The sequence below is a fragment of the Manis pentadactyla genome, chromosome 12 (assembly GCF_030020395.1).
Source record: "Manis pentadactyla isolate mManPen7 chromosome 12, mManPen7.hap1, whole genome shotgun sequence".
NCBI classification, from domain to species: Eukaryota; Metazoa; Chordata; class Mammalia; order Pholidota; family Manidae; genus Manis; species Manis pentadactyla.
The window spans coordinates 11363327-11369646 of record NC_080030.1 but is presented as its reverse complement, the minus strand read 5'-3'; the positions used below and the strand labels follow the sequence as shown (position 1 = coordinate 11369646).

The window sequence follows — 6320 nt, the reverse complement described above, 5'->3', positions numbered from 1 at the left end:
AGCCCACACATTAGTGCAAGAGCAAATTGCCGCAGGGCATCTTCAAAGTTCTACTTCCCCATGGAATACACCCATATTTGTCATAAGAAAGAAATCAGGAAAATGGAGATTGCTGCATGATCTAAGAGCTGTAAATAAACAGATGATTCTCATGGGATCAGTACAATTAGCTTTACCGTTGCCTATGGCCCTGCCAAAAGATTGGAAGACCATTGTAATAGATATCAAAGATTGTTTCTTTTCCATCCCCCTTCATTCTGAGGACTGTAAAAAGTTTGCCTTCACTGTACCAGCCATCAACCACGATTGCCCAGATGAGCGGTATGAGTGGAAAGTGTTGCCACAAGGCATGGCAAATAGCCCTACTATGTGCCAGTTGTATGTGCATGAGGCCCTGGCAGAAGTTAGAAAAAAGTTCTCTGATGTAATTATCTATCATTATATGGATGATAGTCTCTTATGTCATGAAAAGAATAGTAAAGTAGAAGAAGCCCTCTGCTTCTTGCAAGCACACTTTAAGATATGGGGCCTGGAACTAGCACCAGAGAAAATACAGGCAACTTGCACCAAACAGTATTTAGGAATTAAATTGGAAGATACTATTGCTAGGCCATTAAAAATAACCATAAGAACAGATCAATTAAAAACCCTTAATGATTTTCAAAAACTACTTGGAGATATAAATTGGGTAAGGCCATTCCTAAAGCTTACAGATGAAGAGCTCAGTCCATTATATGAGACACTGAAGGGTGATTCTGATTTATCATCTCCGCGCTCTCTCAGTAAGCAAGCCAAGGAAGCCTTGAGCCTAGTCCAATCCCGCTTGCAGCTTGCCCAGGTAGATAGAATAGACTATGGCAAATTGCTATTCCTTATAGTGATACCCAGTAATAATAGCCCAACAGGGGTACTTTGGCAGGAAGGGCCAATTCTCTGGGTATATCTGGCCCACTCTCCAAGAAAAACATTAAGATGGTATCCTCAGAGTATAGCTGATTTGATCATCAAGGAAATCAGGACAGCTATAAAAACATTTGGGATTCCCCCAAACATAATAATAACGCCTTATACTGCTGAGCAGATTGAATGTCTTACTGCATGCTGTGATGCGTGGGCTGTTGCTTACACCATCACCAATGCTTCCTTTGACAACCACTACCCAAAACATCCTTGGCTACAGTTCTGCCTCTCTAATCCCGTCATCTTTCCTAAAAACACAAGATGTAATCCCATACCCAAGGCTAAGGTGGTGTTCACTGATGGGTCAAAGAATGGCATCGGAACTGTGGTCACTGGTGACCAATCTTGGACATTCAGTTTTCCAACCACTTCAGCCCAACAAACAGAGCTGTTGGCTGTAGCACAAGCCTTTACACTTTTCTCACAGGAACCTTTTAACCTTTTAGCAGATAGTATGTAGTGAATGCTGTGTCCATCTTAGAGAATGTAAGTTATATTAGCCAGTCTTCCCCTGTTGCCAGTATTTTTAGAAAGCTACAACAACTGATCTGGGATCGATCAACACCTTTCTTTATTGGACATGTAAGAGCCCACACTTCCCTCCCAGGACCCATTGCTGAGGGAAACAGACATGCCGATGCCCTGACCCGTGAGTTTAACATCTTAGCTCTATTTGACCCTGTAGAACAAGCTGCTCAATTTCACAAACAATTCCATGTCAATGCACATACTCTTCGCCTAAAATGTAATATTACTAGAGACCAAGCAAGAGCCATAGTAGTTAGTTGCAAATGGTGTGTCACATTCCTACCCTCCATCTCAGAAGGAGTTAATCCAAAGGGGCTACTCCCCAATCAGATTTGGAAATGGATGTTACCCATATTCCAGAATTCGGTAAGATGAAATATGTCCATGTGTCTGTAGACACCTGCTCAGGCATCATTTTTGCCTCTTGCCATACAGGAGAAAAATCTAGAGATGTCATATCTCACTGCCTCCAGGCATTTTCGGCCTGGGGAAAGCCCAAACATTTAAAAACTGACAATGGACCAGCATATACATCCCAATCGCGCCTCACCTTTTTAAAAACAATGGATATCACCCACACCACGGGCATTCCCTATAACCCTCAAGGGCAAGGCGTGGTAGAGCGCGCCAACCTGACCCTTAAAAATGCTCTCTATAAACAAAAAGGGGGAATAGGGGCAGACTTCAGATCCCCCAGAGACAAACTTAACATCATATTATTCATTTTAAATTTTTTGACATTGGACAAAGATGGCCACAGTGCAGCAGAGCGGCATAATCGCCGTTCCAGGCCTAAAGACATGCCCGCAGTTATGTGGAAGGATGTATTGGATCATGGAAAGGCCCGGATCCAGTGTTAATCTGGAACCGAGGCTCTGTTTGTGTTTTCCCACAGGACCGAAACAATCCCATCTGGGTGCCTGAACACCTGACACGGAGAGTGGCAAGACCAGAACCGGAAGTGCGAGATGCCGACCGCACTGATGCTCATCCTGCTACTGATCCTTCAGCAGGCGATAGCGGAACCCAGAGAACTATGGGGTCTGGTGAAGGCTTGGCCTCTACCACTCCCGGTGACTGAAACTGCACATACCTTTCCCGCCTTTTTCTCTACCTATAGAACACTTAATCTCCCATATCTGCCCTTTGACAGCTCTATGTGTTGCTGGCATTCCTTTTCATAACCTCTCTAAAGCTGCCAATCTGTCCAGGGAATTAGGAAAGATGTTATCCACCAATTGGTCCAGTGAGTTTGACGTGCTCACCACTCAGCTACGGCTAGAAATGTTGAATGTTAGTCCCCAAAAGGTAGAGGCGCTGTCTGTAGCTCAGCTTGCTGAAGCCGTGCTAAATGCCACCAAAGCCTGGTCAGGCATGGGTGTTCTGTTCCATGCAACGGCAACATCGGAAAGTGCGGATGGCTCTGGTGCAGGCCATGGCAGCTATAGAAGAAGGCATCTCCCCTAGGGTGTAGCACAATATGTTGGACCAGTAGTCAAAGACGGGTAAGATCAGGAGGTACGCATACCAACCTAAGACAGGGCGCAGACCTTAGCTGTCTGTTGCCCTATGACAGGTAAGGATGCTGCGCCTCCCTGACAAACTAAGACAGGCACGGTCCCCGAGCCTCATTGTGTTAAAAAACAAAAAAGGGGGAGATGTAGGGGACGGCCTACGGCCGAGGCTGAGTCCCACTATGGCTGAACACCGCCCTTCCACTGTAGCTGACCAATGCCCTAAGATGGTGCCCACTTCCTGGGCGCCACCCTGCCTGGTTTGGTGGCATTAGCATAAGGAAGTTGCTCCTATAGGCTTGCCCCATGCTTCCGCGCTCGTGCTCAACTCATGCAGAAGGCATGCTAACAATCAGCTTAAAGGTCACGCATGATCTTGATCACCATAGGCCAGCTTCCTTTATATAAGGCATAAGCAGGAAAGAGAAGCACTCTCACTCTCTCTCTCTCTCACTCTCTCTGTCTCTATCTCTCCTCTCATTCTTCCTCTCACTCGCTCCCTCCGGCTGTTACTTCTTCTCACTCACCTTCTCCCGACCTTCCGAGCAACAATAAAGAACTGAAGTGAACCAGGTCTGTGTACATATCGCTGTCGTCACCGCCACAAGGAGTGAACGCGATAAGGATATATATTAAGTACATGAGATTTGACTGATTCTTTAAGAAACTCAAACCATTACTGAAGATAACTGAGAAAATACCAGATTCTACTCATATGAGGGTAAGCTGACCAGTTACAAAGTGAAAGACAGAATCCAAGACACAGCCTCAAGAAAAACAAGTCAGGGAGGACCCAAGGAGAGCTTTACTTTAAAATGTGTAAAATTAGATAAAAATAAAAACACTGGACAAAGGAAGCCAGGATTTCTGGTCCTCAGCATTGGGCACACAGCTACTCATGAGCGTCCTGCGAAGCCCCCGTTGCTGAGAGGTGCTACCCTGCTGAGGAGTCTCCCCAGGGCCCCCTTCACATCCCTGTTGCTCAGACTGTAGAGGAAGGGGTTCAGCATGGGGGTGACCATAGTGTACATCACTGAGGCCACCAGCTTTGCCCTAGAGGAGGAAGCCGCTGCAGAACTGAGGTAGACCCCAAGACCTGCGCCATAGAACACGGAGAACATGGACAGGTGAGACCCACAGGCAGAAAAGGCTTTGAACTTGCCCCCAGCTGATGAAATTCTCAGGATGGAGGAGAAAATCTGAGAATAAGAAAAGATGATCCCAGAGAGAGGAAAAACAGCTAGAACAATAATCACTAAGTACACCACTATGTTATTGACGAGGGTATCTGAACAGGCGCACTTCAGGACTTCAGGAAGATCACAGAAGTGTGGGATTTCCATGTTTGTGCAGAAGGACAGCCTCAAAAGTGCTAACGTCTCAAGCAGGGAGCCTATGACGCTGATGATCCAGGACCCCAGAGCCAGCAGTCCACAGAGTCAGGGGCTCATGATGACTGTGTAGTGCAGGGGGTGACAGATGGCCACAAACTGGTCATAGGCCATCAAGGTCAGAAGTAAATTGTCTAGGCACCCAAACACAATGAAAAAAAAATCTGGCTGATGCATCCTGCATAGGTGATGATTTTGCTCTGGGTCTGGTTGTTCAGCAGCACCTTGGGGACGGTGGTGGAGCTGAAGCAGATGTCTGCAAAGGACAGGCTGGAGAGGAAGAAGTACATGGGTGTGTGCAGGCGGGGGTCTGAGCTGACAGCCAGAATGATGAGCAGGTTCCCGGTGACCGTGACCACGTACATGGACAAGAACAGCCCAAAGAGGACAGGCGGTGGGTCTTCACTCTGTGAATCCCAGGAGGAGAAAGTTTCCAACACCTGTTTGGTTTCCGCTTTCCATGGGTTTTGGGGTTTGCCCAGAAGGAGGAAAAAAAGCAACACAAAATTCACTCCAAATAGACATTCCCTAGAATGACAGAAATATCTTTATCTAAGAGCAGGGAGATCATGCAGTCATTCATTTTGGTGAATGATTGGCTCTCTCTGTTGACAAACTGGGGTTACTGTTGCTACCTGGAAAAACTGTGTCTAAGTTTAGTAGTTGTCAGAGTGTGGTCAGGATCGTCAGCATTGCTGGGAACCTGTTAGAAATGTGTATTTTCAGGCCCACCTGACCTACTGAATCGGATACTCTGGGTATGCAGCAAACACCCTGTGCTTTAACAGGCCCCCCTGGGAATTCTGATGCACACACACTTTGAGGAGTGCTGCTCTGGAGCTGATCATCTGTTTTGCAGCACCCCAGATGGCTACGCTTGGACTTTCTGCTCAGTGCTCATTGAATTGGCAATTCCCTAATTCTGGGCAGGTCTTGCAATCACTGAGAGGTTCTTTCCTTGTGCTGCCTTTCCGTTATTTCTTTATCTTAGGTCCTCTGGACTTTGGGTGCTTCTTCTGCTAAAAACAACCCCCGACCAATATTACTATTAATCATGATTTCCATTACATCATTATCAATGTTCCTATGTAAATATAAGCAAAATTGAATTTCTAAATGTAGTGTCCTAGAGTTTCTAATGAGAAAATGTGCCATGCAGAAAATGAGAAAGCACAAAATGATCTATTTGACTGACAAAAGTCAATTTCTTTAACCTATAAAGCCTTAATTATAAATCCTAGAAACACTGATGTGTTAATAAGGAGAAGGCGTACGATATACAGATTCATAAAAGAAATATAAAAAGGATAATAAATGGGCAATCACGTAAGATGGCGGTGTGAGTAGAGCAGTGGAAATCTCCTCCCAAAACCACATATATTTATGAAAATATAACAAAGACAACTCTTCCTAGAAGAGAGACCAGAAGACACAGGACAACATCCAGACCACATCCACACCTGCGAGAACCCAGCGCCTCACGAAGGGGGTAAGATACAAGCCCCAGCCCGGGGGGACCCGAGGCCCCTCACCCCAGCTCCGGGCGGGAGGAGAGGAGTCGGAGTGGGGAGTGAGAGTGAGCCCAGGATTGCTAAGCACCCAGCCCTAGCCATCTGCACCAGAGCGCAGACACAGTGCGTGCGTGGGGTCCTGGATACTAGGGAAACAGGACAGTAAGACCTGTGAGCAGGTCCCTGAGGCTGGCGCCCTGGGGACAAAGAAAAGCGAGTGCTTTTTGGAAGTCTTAAAGGGACAGGGACCCCACAGCCGGACGGAAGCGTCCTGGGACACTTAGTCCAGCAGCAGGGAATCTGGGGAACTCTGGGCACTCTAACCCCCTAGGCAGCAGGGAGCACGGAGGCCCCTCACAGAGATAAATAGCCTCCTGGCCGCTCCCCTTCCAATGCGGCTCCACCATATCGGAGCA

At 46.9% G+C, this 6320-nt stretch overlaps 1 pseudogene; it reads right to left on the bottom strand.

Annotated features, from left to right (window-relative positions):
* Positions 1-1603: 1603 nt before the first annotated feature.
* LOC130680040 (olfactory receptor 7C2-like) lies at positions 1604-4855 on the bottom strand (annotated as a pseudogene).
* Positions 4856-6320: the final 1465 nt, after the last annotated feature.